The 23432-nt window shown below is 34.5% G+C and overlaps 2 long non-coding RNA genes across 3 annotated transcripts in view; one reads left to right on the top strand and one right to left on the bottom strand.

Annotated features, from left to right (window-relative positions):
- LOC149206815 (uncharacterized) overlaps nucleotides 1-23432 on the top strand; it is a 256541-nt gene that overhangs the window by 113545 nt on the left and 119564 nt on the right. The window lies entirely within an intron of this gene.
- LOC149206817 (uncharacterized) lies at nucleotides 18780-22435 on the bottom strand. The gene is made up of 6 exons (XR_016251954.1): nucleotides 22146-22435; nucleotides 21845-21996; nucleotides 21262-21378; nucleotides 19362-19422; nucleotides 19170-19216; nucleotides 18780-18967 (listed from the first exon to the last, which is right to left on the bottom strand). It is a non-coding gene; the product is annotated as an uncharacterized LOC149206817 (long non-coding RNA).

Raw genomic sequence — 23432 nt, 5'->3', positions numbered from 1 at the left:
CAAATTTGCAAAACTTTTTTTAATGAGTTGCAAAAAATGGTACCATTTTACATTTTAAATTGTCAAGCAATATGTAGCTAGGGTAGGTAGGTAGTTTCTCGACAAATTTGCAAAACAATTTTAAGCAATATGTAGTTAGGGTAGGTAGGTAGTTTCTCGACAAATTTGCAAAACAATTTTTAACGAGTTGCAAAAAATGGCAAGTGAAAGTGTGTATGTGTGTGTGTTAACAAATCTTTACCAATGAAGGGCAAAGTCTTTGATCTTCATACGAACCAATGTAGCCATATAAAAGAAATGGCTAGTAAACTCAAATAGACTCACAAATTTAAAAAACAATTTTTAACGAGTTGAAATGGCTAGTAAACTCAAATAGACTCACAAATTTGCAAAACAAAAAAATGGGGAGTGAAAGTGTGTATGTGTGTATTCACAAATCTTTACAATGAAGGGTAAAGTCTTTGATCTTGATAGGAACCAGTGTAGCCATATAAAAGAAATGACTAGTAAATTAAAATAGACATCAAAACCCTCATGATACATCTCACATTGCCAAGATTTAAAAATATCATAACAATTAACAAAATTACTACTATTTTTAAAATTATTTTCTTCCACACAAAAAATCACAGTTTTCTTTTATTGATTAAAATGATACAAAATTACATTCTCTAGATACACATCCAGTGTGTATTCCAGCATACCAAGATAGTTGACATCTCGACACCACTAAATACATCAAAACCACATATTGTTCTTTGATATAAGCATATAATGCTATCCACCATCATAAGCCAACATATATGCCAAGAATACGAGACCGATAAAAAGTCTAAATCTTTTAAAAGGCACAACTAATATTAATACAAAAATTTATAATGGCCCACGCCTTCGCTCTTGTATGAAGACATGTGATAAAACTCATATACCATTTCATCTATGACTTTAGAGACATTCGAGAGCCCCAGTTCCATATTCAGACCCGCTTTAGATAGAGTGCCCATAATAGTGTTTCTTTCCTTGGGTGTCCCAACATCAGAGCCTTCCCCACATCCCACCTTAGTCAAAGTTTCAACAACCCGCATGACATTATCCTCGGGTAAACCCGCGTTCCTCCAAAACTCTTCCCTCGGTTTCATTATGAAAGTGGGACCTTATCACTATGGGTTAGTGGAAATTTGATCGACTCTTTAGAAACCCCTTGAACCATCGAAGTTGGAGGAAGCTCTGATTCCCTCCATGGCTTCTTGGAGGGAGGAAGTCCACATTGTTCCACTAAATTCCCATATTTATGGCATTGCCAACATCTAAAAGGCACCCCTTCGAAGTCAAACACTTGCATGCGGGCCATTCCAACCCCAATATCCATTTCATCTATCAACTCTTCTCTTAGATCAATGTTAACAAGACTGCACGCCATTGATCCATCACCTGTCTCCAGAGAAGACATGTCAACTTTCAAGAAATAGAGCAAGGAGTTCCCAATATCCTAGAGGATTTTGGGACTCCAATACTGAGAGGGAAGGCCCGAAAGATGAACCAAAATGAGGATAGCATCCATTCGCTCTCTGTTCACATCAAAGAGAAGAGTCCATTTTCTGAAAACCAATGGAATCAAATCCAAGCTCCAAACAAGTTGTGTAAACCACCTCAAGATTGTAACTTTAGTTGGAACCATCCTTTTGCTAGCAAACATACCTCAGGGGTTTTCTGAATACGTTGGATTAGGGTACATTCCACCCACTCTGACCGACAAGGTTTTGAAATTGAATTTGCGACCCCTCACACCACCAGCTTTTCGACCAACTCCAAAACTTGTTCCATCATAACGTCCTCCCCTAGATTCATCTTTGGACGCTCACTCCGCATCCTCAAACATTTTCTCTTATTTCTCTTACTATCTGCCACTTTTCCTCCTCGAGAAGTTGAAATCCCCCCATTTTTCGAACCACCACAATGGACGTTTACAAGCTTGACTAGACTTGCTGAAGAGATAACTTTCTCTACACCATCTGACTCCAACAACGCATTGAAAAAACTGCTTACACCCAGTGCCACCCCCCTTAAAGATACATTCTTGGCTGCAAAAGGAGGAACGATTTGTATGAAGTCTTCCTCAATAAACCCTTGAGAGGAGGAAAAGGTGTTAAGAATTTCAAAACCACCAAATGAGAAGGGGGATGAATGGAAAAGCCCATCCATGGGGAGCTGGCTATGGAAAGGCACCACACAATTGGTAATAGGAGAGAATAAAGGCACTCACTGAGCCCAGGCTGTGGCCTGGGAGACATCCTCCCTAGGTCCATGATCTTGATTCAGGTCCCACTCCCACCCCACGCTTAAAGAAACAATAGTCTTTAGCATTAAAGTTTTCAATTCTTTCTATCTAGTTTTCTCATTGTCCCAATTTGATATGGCTTCTTAAAAACTTATGATTTGTTATTCCTACCCACATTTGCATTTGATCATAGGTATGTGTTGGATAGTTTTCACAGAATATGTATTTTACCATCAACGTTACAAGTGCTTAAATGAAATCGTACTAAATTAGCTTGATTGAATGTTCTTATTTAATATTCATGCAAACTATTGTGATACTCGATGCAGGTCATACACATTGATGTTAAGAAAATGAGCTCAATTGGGTATAGGAAGATTGTTTGTTTCGTTATATATTGCGGATCTCGATCTGGTTTTGGTAATGGCAAGTCCTGTGTATGTGTCACCATGTTGGATGGTGGTGAAGATGTCTTGTCAGTATTTTCCCAATTTTTTGGGGATTCATTTATTTAAAATGCTAGTTGGTGTATCTAGTTTTGAAAGAAAATGAACAACTAAGCTACATTATTACTTTGAGGCAACAACTTTCAAATAATAATGATTTCCCTTATAATTGCCAAAGGCTTCTTATTTCAACATAAGGTGGAGGATTGCTGGACACCCAATCCTCTAAGGGTTATGGTGTGGAAGATAAATAGTCAAAGGAGTCCAAGATACGTTAGAAGATGAATCCAACAGTCATAAGAATGTATTATAAATGTACATCTACGTTAATAGTAAAAGGAAATTCACTGTTTTATCCTTCATATCTCTTCACATTCCATGTGGGTCTAACATGGTATCAGAGCCGCCTCCTCCTCCCTGGGCACAACTATTCGAAATCTACAACCCTTTACTGTGTGGTTAAGTATTTCCGGATGTCGGATAGATTGAATGGAAAAAAAAGAACTTCCTCCGAGGCTAGGTTAATCATTTGGCAATATTCATCTTGGCCTTTGGTAGTCTTCACTATGAGACTAGGGTTTAAAGTCTGTTCTCCTTGATTACGCTAAAACAATCAGGGTTTCTTGCTCGCTAAACCACTGGTGTCGAATTTTGGGAGTTCATCTCCCTCAGAAGATATGGTAAGGTGTAAAATTGTTCGGTTTTCTCCCTCGAAATTCAACAGATAATCATGGTCCTATAAATGTTTCCAGAAAGTCACTTCGCTTCCCATGACCTATGCGGCCATTAATTCCCTTCCGGAATATAAGCCAATTGTTGTAGTGGCTGCAAAACCCTCCAAAATTTTGGCCTGTATCCAAAATTCAGAGCCTTCCTTGGTTTTCCCCTAATGGTTGCAAACACTCGGGCTCATTCCTTGAGCTCATATCGTGTCTTTACACCCCTTTTTCTTGATTGACCACTGGTCATCTTTTGGCATGTTGATTGCTATGTCATGCTTGCGAGTTTGTTGTGGCAATTTTGAAGGTTCGTTTTTGTGTGCATGAGTTGTTTTCACTTTGTGAACATCGGTCATTCTCACACACAAAGTTGCAAGCACTGTCACGCAAGTGTGGTCGCGGTCGTTCCGAGATCTATCTCAAGTGACACACTTTTCACTCTTAACCTTAAGTCAGTCTCAATGAGCACATGTTTGTCTTGTTGGTTTGAGGTGTCTTATCATCGAGTCATCCTAAGTGTGTGATCACAATGTCATGTATGCACAAGTTCACTTTCTCTCACACTTAGCCATTTTTCCTGAAAATCTGTCGATCGGACAACCCTCCATCAATTTCATCCCGACTGAGCTACATTTCGTAGTCTCAGCTCTCAGTGACCCCGCTATGCTGCCCAGAACTGCGCAAAAGCAGCCTACACTGCACAATCCTGGAAGTGAGCATGCTAACTAACTCCGAGAACTACGCGAAAGTTGTCCCCAATTCTGACCCAATTTGTGCTTCTCGCAAGATCACTGATCAAGCCTCCCTCTGGTCTACCAGGAAACCTGAACTGCACTATGACCCGAGGTTGCACTGTACCCAAAAACTACGCAGAAGTTTCCCAGCTACCTGCCCTGCACTGTCTGTAGAAACTGCGCAGTCATGTGAGTTAGGCCTGTGCTGCCTATCACTGCACTATTCCAAGGAATTGTGCAGATTTGACTAGCAGTTACTTACCCCTATTGGCTTGCCCTTCTCTCCCTCTGAAAATTGCGCAGTTTTGACTGGCTCTCTCCCTGCTGCCCCGCTCTGCACTCATCCCGGAAACTTCGCAACAACTTCCTGCCCGACACTGTCTCTCAGAAATGCCCAGTTATGACCAGCAGCTCCCCGCAGCCCGATCTAGCCTTGCTCTGGAAAAATGTGCAGAAATGTCTGCTAGTACATCATGTTGCCCGCTCTGTCTCCCTCTTGAAAATAGTGCAGATCCTCAGCTGGACCCTCGGATGACCTGCCCAGTCCTCATCCTGAAGACCGCGCAGAATTTTCGAGCAGTTCCTCCCGACAGCCTGCCTTGCTTCCTCCTAGGAACTGCATAGTTCTTCACACCTGGGTTCTACCTTGCAGCTATCACTGTTGTCTTGGATTGTGAAAATCCGCCTCCCAGTGACATCTGCGCAATTTTTCCCGACAGTGCTCCGAAGCCTATCATCCCGACCTGAGTTGTGCTCTGCGCAGTTTCAGTTCCTCGTCCTCCCTCTTGGTCACCTGCACCTGAAACGAAAAACAATGCATCATTCTAGACTAGGAGATTTTTGGATTTGATGTCGTCTCGTCGTGAGTGTTTGCAAGAACAGGTACATTGATGTAACATGGTTCGGTGAAGAACGGGATGGGGAAGGAGCGCATGTTAGAAGACTTGCTCGTAGTGGAACGAACGTACGAAGCACATCGAGCAGCAAGCGAAAGGGACAAATACATGTGCACCATCAACCAAAGACGAAGACCATCGAAGACCCCGTGCATCTTGCCATGCGGAGGTGAAGACATGATGCACCGAGAGCACACCCATCACTCAACAGCATAGCAGTTCGACGCGGACACCACAGTCAGCCAGTACATGTCAGTAGTGTCTTGTCGATCTGTGTCATCAGTTGTCTCGACCACATCACCACTATGGGCCATACTTTTTGTAATCAAATGTCAATTAATGTGAAAGTCCAAGAGATGCACATATGAAGTTTAAGAATCATGTAAGTCAAAAAGTCAAAGGAAGTCAGATAGTCATGAGGGAAGTCGAAGAGTCACAAGGGTCAGTTATCCCCCTTGGCTATATATACCCCGTCATTGTATAAGCAAAGGAATTTTCACCTTGGCTCCTCCCACATAGCCTTGAGAGTCTGTAGTATTTTCTTTGAGGAGCGAAGAGTGGCTCTAATGTCCCACTACTGGGGCTAGTGATGTATGGTGTACAAAAGTGTGTCTTGGAACTTTTTCTTAATTCAGAAGCCTCTCTCAGGGCAACACGTTTTCACGCATGTTTTGTATATGTTTGTAAGGCTATTTTTTAAACATTTGTAAGGCATGTTTTCTTAACCTATACTCAGATAGTTGAACTACTTCAGTTATTTTAGTACTTACATTGTTGAAGATGTGTTGTATTGTTTATCACTATTGTCTCGTCCGTGTGGACTACTCCGTTGGACATCAGGCAGACCATCCTTCTGTTTTCTTGGTTATAATGACCATCACCCATGTGTGGACTACTCCGCTGGACGGTGTACGTATTTTCCCTTGTACTTCGGTTTTAATGACTGCGTCATCCGCTGTGGACTACTCCACTGGATGCTAGACATACCCTTGTTTCTCGTGTGTCTCTCCCTGGGTGGTACTACTGCCTCTCATATAGAGGCTCACTTTTACCCTCTCCCTTATAGTAATAGAACCCGGACACAAAGTCACATTACGCACTCACCTCGCTTTCTTGAAGTTACAAGCATAACACTCTCGTGTGCTGAACAACAAGAGCTAAGGAAAAGCCTTAAGCTAATGGCAACCAGGCCATTGTACCGGATGGGACTCCTACACCAAACTGTGTGAGGTCTAGTTGGGACTTCATACCGGGGAGATCCCCTAAATTTTGGCGCTATCCATATTAGGGATTTGATCTCTTTATCTTTTGGTAGTTTGTAGATGACCAAACCTTTCTTTTGGCTTTACCTCCGAAAGTGGTATTGGAATTGAAGTTTATATGTAGTTTTAGGGATAGGGAAGGAAAATATGTGTCGATCTTGTTTGAATTGCTTTTATTGCAAATTTTTTTTACTTCATGATACCCATTTTGGAATAGGTTAGGTTTGTTTTGTATCATTAGCTGCTAATGTGCAGACATTTTGGGAGGATATTGATTGGAAACTTGAAAGAGTTGGTTGAGATATTCACTGGAAAGACTATAACTCCGAAGTTAGGGTGTGTTGACACAATTGACAATGTGAAAGCCACAATTAAAGAGTAGGAAGAAATTCCTCCTCATCAGGAAAGACTGACATTTTCTGGAAAGTAGTTGAAGGATGGACAAGCCCTCACTTGTTATCCAAAAGGAATCCATGCTTCACTTGTTGCTTGTTCTAAGAGGTGGAATGCAAATCTTTGTTAGGACTTTGAATGTGAAAAGCCATTGCTGTCGAGGTGGAAAGCTCATACACCTTTGATAATATCAATGAAAAAAATACAAGATAAGGAGGGCTTACCTCCTAAACGACAATGGTTAATCTTTGTTGTCAAGAAACTAGAGGATGGTTGTATCTAATTGATTACAATATTCATAGGGAATCTCTCTCAATTGGTTGTGTTTGAGAGGCGAGTGTAGATCTCAAAACTCTATTTAGGAAGACAATTACTCTTGAGGCTGAGAACTCAGATACTATCAACAATGTAGGTCTATTAGAAAGTGAAATGAGGGTGGGGAAGGTGGTCCTATCTCTTCTTTCCCCATCGTCTCATTTATGATGGGGCTAAAATTCAAGATAGGTAAGGAATTCCTCTAGATCATAAAAAATGTTTCTTTGCTGGATAAAGTTTGATTATGACAAGACTTTGGGTGATTATGATATTCAGAAGTATCTACCTTGCTTCTTGTCCTTCATCTCCAAGGAGATATACATATCTCCATGAAGATGTAAACTTGTGAGACTATCTCTCTTGATTTTAAGAGCTTTGATAGAACTGACAATGTGAAAACCAAGTTTCAGGACCAGAGAGAATTCCTACAAATCAGTAGAGGTTGATATTTGGTGGGACGCAACTTTAAGATGGAAGGACTTTTGCTGATTTATTATGAAAGAATTGACCCTCTGCCTTGTTCTTTCTCTGCATTGTGGTATGGAGATTTTTGTCGAGACTTGAATGTGATATCCCTTAGGACTCATGAGAATTTACCCTTAGGGTCAAAAGAACATATGACTATTTTGTACCACTATCACAAAATCCCTTTTCAATTAACAGAGATGCCATTGATTGCACAACGATGTAAACAATTACAGAATTTTTTAGCAATACCAACAGTGTATAGGAAGTTACAATTTCATAGTCTCACTCCAAGGGCCGTTACACCAACAGAATTTGTGGTACAACGGTCAACAATTTAGAAATAGTAGCACTCTTTTTCAAAGATTACAATATCAATTATCCTATCAACAACACAACTAACCAGCTTACAAGATCTTTCTGTCACTTCTCAGTTTTCCTTCACAACTCTGCTTCTTTGTTATCATTAGAGAGACCTAATAGACCTCGTTGCTATCCTAATAAGCTTTACTGCTGCCCAAAGATGCCCTAAGGCCTTCGCTGCTGCCTGAATTGGGACGCAGGTGATCCAACTCACCATTCTTAGCACCTTGCTGCCCAGACTCCACTCCATTAAACCAGATGTTGCCTTAGATAGGGGTTGCTGCCATAAGAAAGTCTTCAGATGTTTGCTTGAAGAAAAACTCAAAATTGTGGAAAGGCTTCCATATTCCTCCTTCTAAAAGGATGTGATAATAAAATCTGGCTTAAAGGGAGACATATTCTCTTGTCCCAAAGCAGTAACATCAAGAAACACATTCAGCCTGTTCTGTTGTGCCAGAGACGTCCACTGTACAGTGTGAAGAATACTTAGCTCCAACCACCCTAGACCGGATAGGGAACACAAAGGGTCCTTTTGCAGAAATCCTTTTTCCTCTTTTTCTTATGCTCGAGCTGCTTTCTAAGCCCCGCACTACACAACCGAAGTGATCGGAACCGGCCATGTATGTTCTCACATTTATTCTGGCCCATGTCATGCTGATCCTCTCTTCCACCACTCAATAATTAATCTTTGTTAGCTCCACTCTATGCAACTCTCTAATTCCTTAATTGATTCTCAAATCCCTAAATTCTTAAACAATGCATCCTTCATGAAGGAAAACCCTCAAACAATGATTGGAAGTCTCAAAAATCTCGTCCAATCAGGGAGACGCAGCCTTTCCAACCCAACAGCTAACCATTTTTCTTGGAGAAAATTGAAGCTGGGAAGTCAATATGGTATGAAACAACAGCTTCAAAGGAAGAAATATTTGGAACAACAACCTCTCCTTATCAGAATCAAAAACTTGTGCTTGAATTCCAATCATGTTGTTCGATCATCCTTAATTTCTGTTTATTTTTTTTAGTGTGTGTAACACTCCTTGTATAATGAACCCTAAAGACTTCAACAACATAGATAAAAGTTGGCAAATGTATCTTTCCTGACCTTTGACAGAGATAACTAGGAAGTGGCAGGCTCATTTTTTGCGGATACTCTTGAAGGATATTCTTACATAATCTTGTAAGTCCCCGTTAAGTGGCACCATTAATAAAACTTGGTGAGATTCCCATGGTTGAGAACGAACACATAGGTGAAATATAATATCATTAATAATAGTAGGATTGGCATTAAATGGGTGAAACTTGGAATCATTAATAATAGAAGGATTGGCATTAAATCTGGCACACTAGAGGGTCGGGAATTCACTTGCACCTTACCAAAAACTTCACACTTCAAAAGAAATCCATCCTTGTTGATAATGGCATCAAAAACTTCATTGTTTGGATGTTTTAGGTCACTTGCATGCCATGGAGCATGAGTTGCAATGGCACGTGGAAGAGTATTGCTCACACTTGAAGAACCCCCAATCACAACATTTAAACATTCTATTGACAATATTTGGTGGTGCAATTATGTCATTCAAAATATTAGGTTGTTTAGTTAAAGGAAATCCACTATCCATCTTCTCATCCAAAAGCTGATATACAATAACGAAGTTATCCTTTATGAGATCCTCATTTAAATCTCCCACTTGGGCTTCTAGAGAAGCATGTGTTGCAACTCTAGTTTCAGCCAATGATTCTGCTTTGATAGGAGCTAGCTCCTCTCAGACAACTTATGTTGCCTCTTCAGTGGAAACAACAACAACAACCTGTGTTTTTGTGACTTGTTTATCAGGTTGACACAACCTGGTATAACGAAAGACAACAACAACAATGCTCTGTTCTCCTGGTGAAAGATCTGCTAACAAAGCAAGCCAAGCGTCTTGGTGTTTTTAGTCAATAACAGTGAATCCATATTTTCAATATCAGTGTCAATACCTACCATGAGACTTTCCTAGTGACTTCTGATAACTCTTTCCTTTTTAAAGCAACCTTCCAACACTCAGATATAATTTACCATTGGAATCTGTAAAGAATTCTCCATTTGAAGAAATGTTTGTCATGAATCAACCTTTTGTTTAAAATGCTGGTAACAGAGGGAGTTAAGCACAACTTAGTGCTATGTTAAACATGGTACTTGTAATAGAGTCTATATTTAGAACAAGTGGAGTACCCCTTAAAAAGTAGCTGCCTAACCAAAGAGAGAAAATTGGATTTTTCAGTTTCTTTGAATTTAGTGTATTTTGGTAGCTTGTAGATTGCCACATTTTTTTGGGGGGGGGCCTTTACCTCATAACCTATTTGGAAATGAAGTTTATTTGCAGTTTGAAGGATAAAGAAGGGAATTCTATTTCTTACCTTTTTGAATTGTTTTATTGAAATATTTGATTGACTTTATCATACATTTTTTGGGTATATGTTGAAGTTTATTTGCAGTTTTAAGGATAAAGAAGGGTAAGTTATATATTTCTTGTTCGAATTGTTTTATTATAAAAGTTGATTCACTTTATCATATGCTTTTTTGGTATGGAGGCTTGTTTTGTATCAGTGGTTTCCAATAAGTAGATATTTGTAAAGACATTAACTTAAAAGAGCTAGTGAAGGTATTCATTGGAAATACTATATCTAGGGGTAGAGAGTTCTGACTATTTTGACAATGTGAACGTCAAGATTCTAGAAACTCATTGGAAAGCATTTGCTGCCTTTCCTCAATTATGGGATGGAATTCTGTATTTAGCTTTGAGTGGCAAAACCATTCTTTTGAGGGGGAGATCTCAGGCACCATTAAGGAGGGTATACAAGTTAAGCTAGGAAAAGATACAAGTTGAAGAGGGCATACATTCTAGCTACTAACAATGAATCTTGCTAGAAAGAAACTGGAGGATGGTTGTACCTGAAGTGATTATAAACATCCAAAAGAAATCATCTTTTCACTTGGTTTTGTGTTTGAGAGGTGGAATGCATATCTTTGTCGAAACTCTAATTGGGAAGACAATTACTATTGACGTTGAGATTTCAGATACCATGAACAAGGCCAAAATTCAAGGCAAGGATGGAATTCCTTGAGATCATCAAAGATTGTTCTTTGTTGGGAAAGCAATGTGAAGATGATAGTAGAACTCTGGTTGATTATGGCCGATAATGACAGTTAGGGGAATCTGCAATGCTTCTTTTCCTTCATTTTTGAGGGGGTATGCAGATTTTTGTGAAGACATTCATTGATAGGAGTATTACAGTTGACGCTAAGATCTTCCACAATATTGATATAGTGGAGGCCAAATTTCAAGATGAGGGAATTCCTCTAGATATGCGAAGGTTGATCCTCTGTTAGGAATCATTTTGGAAGGATGCATTTGGTCCTTTGTGGTGGGTTTTAGAAGTTGTATGGCAAGTGATGTTGGGAATCATAAATTTTTAGTTGGGGTTGTAATTCGTTAAAAGAACTATGGTTTGTTTTAGTACTTAGCTAATTTTCAAATGTAAATTTGGTTTAATATTTATCTAATTTTGTAATATAAGTTTGGTTTTAAATTTTGAAGGTCGTTGCTATTATCTAGTGATCCGTCGAAATAAATTATTATGCCTTCTCATGTAGAATACATGTGTTTTTCCTCTTGGAAAACTCTAGTTGCATACTATCAAATTCATGAAAAACTTGTTTTATGCTTTTAATGATGCGTAATGTATTTTTATTTTTTATTTTAATTTATCTAAATAGATAATATGCTTCTCGATGTGTGGACTTGTTTTATGTTTTCAATGATGCCAAATGCATTTTTTAATTTATATAAATAGATAATATGCTTCTCAATGTGTTCGTGTGGTATGCTATATTTTTAGGAGGCTAAATTTCAAGATAAATAGGGAATTCCTTTAGGTCAACGAAGGTTGATCCTTTTTGGGAAGCAACTTGAACATCGTATGAGTTTCGCAGGTTAAATTATTCATAAGAAATCGACTGCCCACCTTGTTCTTTGTTGCATTGTGGTATGCAAATAATCTAAGGCGTCGATCAAATTAGTTGATTGTTTGACTTATACCGTTGTCTTTAGTTACTCGGTTGATGGTATCCGTGTTGATGGATTTATGTAAATGATTAAGCCCTTTGTAAGATTTAGTGGTTTTATTTTAATGTAAAAAAATATTGTCCAAGAAACATTTCTAAAAATATACTAGAATGTTAGTGTGACCTAAGATTTGGTTGGATGCTTTCGCTACACATTTTTCCACTATTATTAGAGTATGTGTCTTTGATAGGCATATCCATTTCATGTAGTTTGCATATCTTTTAAAGGCATTTCGCATGAATTGAAGGCATTTAAAGTGTATGATTTCAGAGCCTATACATGATTGTAGTTTTAACTTGGGGATGTGCGATGCTAGAGAAGAATGGGCTTCGGTTTTGTTTTGTTGTTGAAGGCACTCATTATTGATTGTGGAAAACTTAGGTCTTAGACTGATGGGACAAGGAATGTGTGTATTTCATAAAATTTCTAGTATAATTCGTATCCATTACTTTTATCTTTTAGTGAGATGGCTTTGATGGGGTTTGCAAAATATAAGATACCCCATATCTATGGGCCAACACTATCACTTTGAATTGGAGAAATTCCAGGGAACTTTATGTATTAATTTTCCAAACCTAAGAGGCCTCATATTCAATCCTTTGAGATTTAAAAAGGATAAGTTCTTAAAAGTATTAAAGTTAAATAAAATTAAGAATGGAGAGTTTGTAGGGTTGGCTAACTTTTACTTCATTTAGGTCATTAAGGTCCTTGTTATTGGAGGATGGGACATTCCACAACCTTTGGTAAGGGGTATGTCTATATAGTTCATCATAAGTTTCCTTTCATATTTCAAAGTTTGCATGACCTTTACTTTTTAAATGGAGTGCTCATTTATTTTTCTTAAAGTCATGTGTGGTTTCCTCTTGAAGGAAAACCTTGTGGGGAAAACTAAAGGATGCTTCCTCACATTCTTGTGGATGACATGAATCATAGTAAGTTGGATGTTTATGTATAACAATTTCAAGCTTACCTTGAATAAATTACGTAACTATAATATTTAGGTAGGGAAATTCAATATTTGAGAGTAAGTCAAATCTCCACTATATAGATTGATCACAATACAAAATATGACAAAGTATTTTTGTATAGGCCTATGAATAATAATAATAATAGTCTAATTTTAAAGTCATGGTCAAGCCCAAACACCAAATTGATGTATGAGATCACCTTGTTTGTGTAACAAGGGATTCGTCTTCACGTAGCAATTTGATTACTAAAGTCTTCGAAAATTTACATACTCTACCCACACTCTAGATTTCAACATGTGGCCTCATGCGAGGAAGCACATGTTCATAACCATTAGGTCGACTCATATACACCTACCCCTTTGATAGAAATCTTGTAATTGGGTAGGTTAGTGAGGCTTTAATGAATGTGATATGACTACAAAAATACTATACAACAACCGCAACGATTGCAAGGTTTCGTGTCAAACTTGTAACTCACTTCCCCGCATTTTGTAGATGACATCATCCATCTTAGTAAGACAGATGTTTATATATAACAATTTCAAGTTTGTCTTGACTAAATTACATGGAAAAAATCAATATTTGAAGGAAAGTCAAATTTCCACTATCTAGAGTGATAAGAGTACAAATGTGATACTGTATTTTTGGGAAAGGCCATACGAATATTAATAATAATATAATTTTAACGTCATGGTTAGACACCAAATTGATGTATGAGATTTCCTTGTTTGTGTAGGACCTGTCTTCACGTAGTAATTTGACTACTAAGGTCCACAAAAGTGTACATACTCTACCCCAACTCTAGATTTGAACATGTGGCCTCATATGAGGAAGCACGTGTTCATAGCCATTAGGTCGACTCATATACACCTACCATTTTGATAGAAAGCTTGCAATTGGGTAGGTTAGAGAGGCCTTAATTAATGTGATATAACTACACAAATACTATACAAAAATGATAAGGATCACAAGGTCTCGAGTCAAACTCGTAATGTGCATGTTTTATAACCATGAATATATTATGTATTTTGGATATTGTTGTTCAAAGTGCTAAATATTTAACAAATAACGCTCTTGTTATGTTGCATAATTATTGGAAGGACTTGAGAAACACCTATATGAGAGAGTTAAATTAAATTATGCAAATGAATTATATTTTTTGTTTCACTAGCCAAGCATGAGCCTAGGATGTAGTCATCCCTAAAGTTGAATAGAAGAACAATTTGCCCTCTAATGGGCTTCTATAAATAGGATTGTATGAGACTCCACTTGGTTGCGACCCTAGATGCACCTAATACCTTAAGTGGAAGCATTGCTTTGTTATTTCAAATTGTCTTTAGTTTTTATTATGTAGTCAATTTAGTAGGAGGCAAAATTTAATATAATATGGAGTATGCACAATTTTCAAATTATATTTTTCAGTGTAACGCACATGTTGGATAAAATGTCATAATACTTATTTATTTATTATACATGTGAAGAATAATTATGTCTTTGACTTTTATTATATTGATTTAATTTAATATGGTGAATGTATACTTTTATAAATTATATTGACAAAATATCATAATTATTGATTTTTTTTTTTTTAAATAAACATGGGAATAACTATCTTTCACTTTTTAGTACATTATTGATTTAATAAAAGGAAAATACTTAATTCAATATAATTTATGTACCACATTGATTGTTAACATCTCTTCAAGTGTAAAGATACTAAAGGATGGAATCACCACTTTTTCTATCTTACAATAAAGGTGAGTCAATTTATTTATAAAAATTGTTTAGTTGGTTGGATTAATATTTTCTTATTGAGTAAAATGTAGCATTTAATTCATTTTCACTATTTAAAAGTTTATTTATAAAAACGTTTTAGTTGGTTGGATTAATATTTTCTTATTGAGTAAAATGTAGCATTTAATTCATTTTCACTATTATCTTTTAAATAGGGTAAAATTTATATAGTTTATTGTTGGGATATGTTTATTTATATTTATTATAATATTCAATATTTTATTTATCACGTTTATTTTTAAATAATAATTATTTAATTATTATAATAGTTATTTATTTTTAAATATTTATTTATTACTCATAATTAATTAATTAATTAAAGTAATTAGTCATTTAATATAGTAATTATAATAATTTCTTTATTATATATCACGTTTATTATAATAATTTATTTATTTTGTTTATAGTCTGTAATTATTTATTAATTTATAATTTATTATAATAATAATTTTAATATATATTAGGTTTAAATATTGATTATAATAATTTGCATTAATAATTAAAAAATCTTCTTTTTGTTTTGTGCTTGTAATTGCATTGTTATTATGAGTTCTTATTGAGTAAGGTAGTGTTTAATTCATTTTCATTGGTTTGAAATGCGATATTTTAAGCAGGTTAAATTTCATTGTTGGGAAATCATTTATTTTTTTATAATAATTACTTATATTTATAATTATTATTAACAATTTTTTTTAAATATTTATTATAATAATTTATTATTTATTATGTTTATTTTTATAAATTTTTTTATTCATTATAATAACTATAATAATTTATTTATTTTTATTATAATAATTTTTCATTAATAAATAAAAAAAAAAACAGCTCCTCTTTGCTTCGAGAATGTGATCTCTACTAACAGGGTCAACCACGTGAAGGTGGAAGCTTATTTGCCCCAAAAACTTGTGTGCATTTTTTGTTGATATGGGGTTTTTAACATATCAACATGCACAATTGCTTTAATTATATCGATTTAATAACTTAAATGGTTAATGATTTCAATGGAATTTTTTTTTTTAATTATATTAATTTAATACTTAAAGTATTAATAATGTTAATGTATTTTTTTAACAACATATTAATTTCTTAGCATGAATGGAAATAAATTATGATAAAAATTTATAATTAATCATATTGATATTTTTAAAAATAGTTATTAATAATATTTTTTATTTTTCTCAAGAATGAGATAAATTATATATAATAAAATGTATGTATTTTATTGCAAGTGTTACAGTTAACTTGTTAGTTTTTAAATGATAAATGCAAAAAATGCAAGAAAAGCCATTTAAAAAGAAGAAAAAGAAAAAGAAAAAAAAAAAGTTTCAAAATATTTAAAAAGTTTGAAATAGAAAAAAAATAATAATATATAATATTTTTTGAAATAATACAATGAGAAATCAATACACCAAGCACATTACAATTTCAAATTGCATACAAACATACATCATAAACCATAACATTGATAAAAACCCTTCTTACGTACACATGCAATATCAACACGAAGAAGATAAACATTTCAAATTCAAATCAAAATACATAACCAAGCATTGACAAAACACTTCAGATACATACATAAACAATTTCAAGTAAACAAACATACATATACAAATTTGAAAACAATGGACTTAGCAAACCTACATTAAATACAGTGAATAAAATTAATCACACTTACAAATCAATACACCAAGCACATTACAATTTCAAATGACACAAACATAACATTGATAAAACCACTCTTACATGCATATGCTACATCAAATACAAACAATATCAACATGACAAAGATAAGCATTACGAATTCATATACAAGTTCAAATCAATATACATAACAAACCATTGACAAAAACACTCTATATACATACATATTCAACTTCAAAGGAGTAAGCAAATCTACATTAAATACACACAATAAAATCAATACACCAAGCACATTACAATTTCAAATCACATACAAACATACAATATACATAACAAACCATTGACAAAACACTCTATATACATACATAAACAATTTCAAACAAACAAACATACATATTCAAATTCAAAGGAGTAAGCAAATCTACATTAGATACACACAATAAAACTCATCACAACTACAAATCAATACACCAAACACATTACAATTTCAAATCACATACAATATACATAACAAACCATTAACAAAACACTCTATATACACACATAAACAATTTCAAACAAACACACATGCATATAATTCAAATAAGCAAACATACATATACAAGTTCAAAGGAGTAAGCAAATCTACATTAGATACACGCAATAAAACTCATCACAACTACAATTCAATACACTAAGCACATCACAATTTCAAATCACATAAGTAAACACACATTATACAATTTAAAGCCGATACAAAATCAAACACTCAAATATGCTTATGCAATTTTAAATAAGTAAGCACACAATACATTAATTCAAACCTAGATTGTATCTACACATTCAATTCTACAAAACAAAATTCATTGCAATCACAATTACACGCAATAAAACTCATCACAACTACAAATCAATACACTAAGCACATTACAATTTAAAGTCAATACGATTTCAAATCACATACAATTTAAAGTCAATGCAATTTCAAATCACATACAATTTAAAGTCAATACAATTTCAAATCACATTACAATTTCAAGTCACATATGTAAACACACATTATACAATTCAAAGTCGATACAAAAACAAACACCCAAATATGCTTATGCAATTTTAAATAAGTAAGCACACAATACATTAATTCAAACCTAGATTATATCCACACATTCAAATCTACAAAACAACTTTCATTGCAATGACAATTGAATACAAAAAACACACATTTGCAATCACAATTACACACAGTAAAACTCATCACAACTACAAATCAATACACTAAGCACATTACAATTTAAAGTCAATGCAATTTCAAATCACATACAATTTAAAGTCAACACAATTTCAAATCACACTCCAATTTCAAATCACATAATTAAACACACATTATACAATTTAAAGTCGATACAAAAACAAACACTCAAATATGGTTATGCAATTTTAAATAAGTAAGCACACAATACATTATTTCAAACCTAGATTACATCTAGACATTCAATTCTACAAAACAAAATTCATTGCAATCACAACTCAATACAAAAAACACACCTTTGCAATCGAAATTCAATACACAAAACTCACATTACAATTTATATTTCGTGTTTAATTTCAAATCACATACAAATATCCATACAACCACTTTGGCATAAACATACAAAAATACAAATTCAAATAAGCGAACACACACCTACATTATATATACATTCAAATTTACACAACAAAATTCATTGCAAGCACAATTCAATACAACAAACACATTAGAATTTCAATTTGTGTCCAATTTCAAATCACATTCAAATATTTATACAACCATTTTGGCATAAACATAGATAATACAAATTCAAAAAAATAAACACACAACATAGGATTTAGATTCAATATTAAAATAAAACATTTTGAAAACCACAAATAGATATGCAACTTCAGAAGAATAAATACATATTACACAATTCAGAATTTTATCAATTATATATATATATATATATCATCTTATTTAACTAAATAAATATATAAAATAATACCAAAGGTATCATCTTATTTAACTAAATAAATATATAAAATAATACAAAAAAACCAGAAATTTTCAAAAAGTCAATCAAAAACAAAAATAATATAAAAATGAAAATAATATGAAATAATACACAAATGGCAAAAATCCTTCAAAAAACAATAAAAATGCAAAAGTAGTATAAAAATGAAAATAATATGAATGGTTTGTGTAGTAGAGAGATATTTAGTGTTTTTTCATGCATTTGTGTAAAATTGTATAATTTCTATGTGCCCAAATTATTTTAAAATATAAAATTGATATAATTGAAGTGTAGAATTGCATGTTTTAAATATAAATGCTATAAAGTAAATGTATTGTGATATGTATGAGTTTAAGGAAAAATAATCAACCCACAAAAAACTCTACACTACTCTAAGAAGAATGGGGCCCCATCCTCCTCGAGCATTTGGAAGGAGTTAAAACTCCTTCCATTAAAAAAATCACTTTATTAATAAGTGTATGTACATAATTTTCTCACAATATTGAGAAAAGAAAATAATTACATCAATATTTCCATTGATCAAAACCATAATGAGAACACAACCATTGCTGTGAATAAATCTGCAATACAACATATAAATATTACTTTGAGTAGAACCCTAACGAAAAGCCATCTCTGTAAATAAATCTGACATACAACATATAAATACTAGGAAAAAAGCCACATGAAATATTTATTTAATGGAGTATAATGAAAATTTTGTATTTCCTCTTTTATATGTATCTCTTCTATTATATACTCAAATAGTGAAAATGAACGTACCTTCATTGGTATTTTTCAGAAAGCCATTCCTGTAAATGTAAATAAATCTGCCACACAACATATAAATATTAGGAAAAAAAACACATGAAAAAATGAAATATTTTTAATGAAGTATATTGCAAATTTTGTATTTCCTCTTGCACATATATCTCTTCTATTATATATTCAAATAATGAAAATGGTGGTACCTACGTTGATACTTTTCAGAAAGTATAAGTAAACCCTTATTTAGGAGCAACTCTTGTAAGCAAACCTGAAATTAGAAAAGAAATATAAAAAAACAGAGCAACTTTTGTAAGCAAAACTACCATTAAAAAAGAAATATAGAAAAACAAAATGCACAATATTCTTTTTCCATATAAAAATGATAGCTATAATTTATATAAAAATTTAAATTAATTTATTTAATTTTAATAATATAATTAATATGAATACTAATAAAATAAAAAATAAAATAAAAATTCAGAGCCATTGACCATCTCTCCTGGAAATCAATCCATCAGTACAAATTGCAAATGGTGATTTCATATATACACACACATATATATAGGTGGCCATTTGGTTCTACTAAATAGATGATTACACCTAAGCTCATCCTGGAATGAATCGATGATTCCATAGTGTTGCACTAACCTAACCTTAGACAATAATAGTTCATGGATTGGATTGGGTTGGGGTGTCAAGCAGCCTGGAAAAAACCTAATGATAACCCACCCTGATCACACAACACAATTGCTCAATATTTCGTTCATTCACTTAAAAGCTCAAAAATACCACAAAAAGAAAGAAGCCGAACACACAGCACAAAGTAATATCCAAAAAAGACCCCAAAAACAGGGCTGTGAGAAGTCAAGCAAAAAGTCAGAGATGCACAGGGCTGTGAGAAGTCCAGCAAAAAGTCAGAGATGCTTGAATTGATGGGGATAAACTGGTTAAGGTAGAGCCAGAGACATGCGTACACAGGTGGGCGGATTGGAGAAATTAAATCTAATTGAAATCACATCAGGTTGTTGCAATTATTGAGGAGGAATGACAGCCTTAAATCCATTAAACACGGTTATCGCTAAAACCATGGGTTAAACTGATAAATAAAGAAGAGCTGCTATACAGGAAAACCACACACTAAACTAATACACAGCAGCAGATTAAACCCAAGAAGCCATCCAAAAAGCCATTGATGCTTGAATTCGCAGGGGATAAATTGGTGACGCTAGAGCTGGAGACCGATTGAAGTAGTAATGAAGGAAAAATTAAATCTAATATAACTGATTGAGGAGGAGGAAGCAGAGCGTTAAAAATGGCCACATCAAGGGTAAAATTAATTATTGAGGAGGAAACAGAGGCCATCAAAGGTAAAAGAGGTGAGGTAAAATTAAATCATCAAGGGTAAAATTAATTATTGAGGAGGAAACAGAGCCCATCAAGGGTAAAAGAGGTGAGGTAAAATTAAATCATCAAGGGTAAAATTAATTATTGAGGAGGAAACAGAGCCCCATCAAGGGTAAAAGAGGTGAGGTAAAATTAAATTATTGTGGAGGAAACAGAGCCTTAAATCCATGGCTAATGCACACGGCACAAAAGTAAATTAAATTTATTGAGGAAGAAACAGAGCCTTAAATCCATGGCAGCTGATGCACACGGCACAATACACACCATGTTATGGCAAAAATCCTCAGGTTAAAGAAAAGAAATACACAGTGAGTTATACCAACAACCTAAACGAAACAAATACACAGTGAGTTATACCAACAACCAAACCACGGGTTAAACGAACAAAGAACACAAAACACAACAAGTTATATGAAAACAATATGGGTTAAACTTATAATAAAGAAGAGGTTAAACCCCACAAACTAAACTAAACTAATACACAGCAGAGATTAAAGCCAAATACAGAGCTATGAGAAGTCTTTCAAAAAGCCAGTGACAAATTCGCAGGGGATAAATTGGTGAAGCTAGAGCCAGAGACAAAGGTGCACAGGCCGATTGAAACAATGAAGGAAACATTAAATCTAATAGAAATTACTGAGGAGGAAGCATAGCCTTCAATTAGCCAGGTTTAAACTAATCATACAGGGCCATCTCTACATACCTGGAATTGGGATTCGATCTCATTTCTTCAGCGAGCCTGTAGGCTTTGAACAGCAACAACGTGAACCACCTCTTTCCTTCTTTCATTCATTTCTCAACCACGTCGACAACCTCTTTCCTGCTTTCATCCATTAGCCCGTAAAGATTGTTAAATAATATACAATGCATAATAATGAAATGGAATTAGTAGCAGAGACACTGAAATTCTGAAATTAAATAGAATTTGACTCTGCCATACCATTTCTGAGAGACAATTGAACCAAAACCTATTCTCATCTCCATGAACCAAAAACTATTATACCGCAAAACCACAAATTAAACAAATACACCGTAGATTTAACCCAACCCAAACACGAGGCTATGAGAAGTCATGCAAAAAGCTAGGGATGCTTGGCATGGCGATAAACTGCTTAAGCCAGAGCCGTACACAGGCCGATTGAAGCAACGAAGGCGAAATTAAATCTGATTGAAATGGTGGACAAATCAGGTTGAAATGATTGATGAGGACGCAGAGCCTTCAATCCCACAAAAATGGGTAACGCTGCACCATTTTTAGGAGAGATGCAGGCTATATATATATATACCTGGAATTGGGATTAGTGATTTTATTTCTTCAGTTAAGTAGGCTTTGAACAGTGCCAACGTCAACGATCTTTTCCGTCATTAATTTCCCTGCAACAACGTCAACCCTTCATTCATTCCTGGCGTAGATTGTTCAGTAATTTACAATTTTACACTGCACAAAAAAAATACAAGGTAATGAAATGGAATTAGTTCTGTCAACAGAGCAGAGATGAACATAAATCCTCAAATTAAATATAATTTGATTCAGCAGAGCAGAGATGAACACAGAAATACTCAAATTAAATATATTTGGATTCATACTATTTCTGAGAAATAATTAATTAATCTCCATGCGCCAATTGATTTCCATGAAACAGCTCAGAGCCAATGTCCGAGAGACAATTGATTTCCATGAAACGGCTCCACTGCCCTGCCCTGCCCTGCTCTTGTCTCCGCTTCACTCCAGCCTCCTCCTCCTCCTCTATCCCACACATATACATACAAAGACACAGAGACAGACATGACTGACTCAAACTCGACCTAAACACAAATAGACCCAGACTCAAACCACAGACTCAGACAGCCCAACAACACAAGCATACTAGACTGGATACGGAGGAGGGAGGAAAATGCTGGAAAACTGATAAAGACTTAATATGTATATATATATATAGGGATTCCCTTCAACGGCTATGACCGCCTCTACTTCCACTAGAACCGTCTACCAGTTATCGATAGACAAAATCCCTGCTCTCCTCTCTTCAATTCAGATTTCGCGCTTCTTTAAATTTCAATTCTTGGGCTTTTTCTTTTTTTTCCAAAAAAAGACAGAAGGGTTGATTTGATGTTTTTTTGCTTTTTAAATGTCCAATTCTTGGCTTTCTATTTTAAAAAAATGATGCTTTCTATTTTTAAAAGGATGGGTTGATGCTTTTTGGGTCCAGGTTGGTTGGATGTTGTTTTGGTGCATTTTCCATACACGTTTTTGTTTTGGTTTTCAATTTATATGCTTTTCCAACTGAAATGGCAATCAAACAAATGCACATTTTTGCCAACAATAATACACATTTTTGCTAATAATAGGGTTTCAATTCATGTTTTTACAGGTTTTTTACTTTTATTTTTCGTTAGGCAAGATTAATTCAGCGTTGGAGTTAATTTTCTTTTTAAAATTATGTTTACTACATAGATGTTTCTAGTAGGGTATTCCAAAGCTTGTGGATTCAAGAGTTTGACAAATACACTGAGTTGTTGATTTTTAGTTTTATATAATAACTATATGAAATTCACTGGGTACTAATATCATTTTATATTTTAAATTGTCAAGCAATATGTACTTAAGGTAGGTAGTATCTCGACAAATTTGCAAAACTTTTTTTAATGAGTTGCAAAAAATGGTACCATTTTACATTTTAAATTGTCAAGCAATATGTAGCTAGGGTAGGTAGGTAGTTTCTCGACAAATTTGCAAAACAATTTTAAGCAATATGTAGTTAGGGTAGGTAGGTAGTTTCTCGACAAATTTGCAAAACAATTTTTAACGAGTTGCAAAAAATGGCAAGTGAAAGTGTGTATGTGTGTGTGTTAACAAATCTTTACCAATGAAGG

Source organism: Pinus tabuliformis, chromosome 1_2 (assembly GCF_031772625.1).
Source record: "Pinus tabuliformis cultivar Carrire ecotype Pingquan chromosome 1_2, CPIR1, whole genome shotgun sequence".
In the NCBI taxonomy this organism is placed as follows: domain Eukaryota; kingdom Viridiplantae; phylum Streptophyta; class Pinopsida; order Pinales; family Pinaceae; genus Pinus; species Pinus tabuliformis.
The sequence above is the reverse complement of the archived record's forward strand: the minus strand, read 5'-3'. Positions and strand labels throughout refer to the sequence as shown.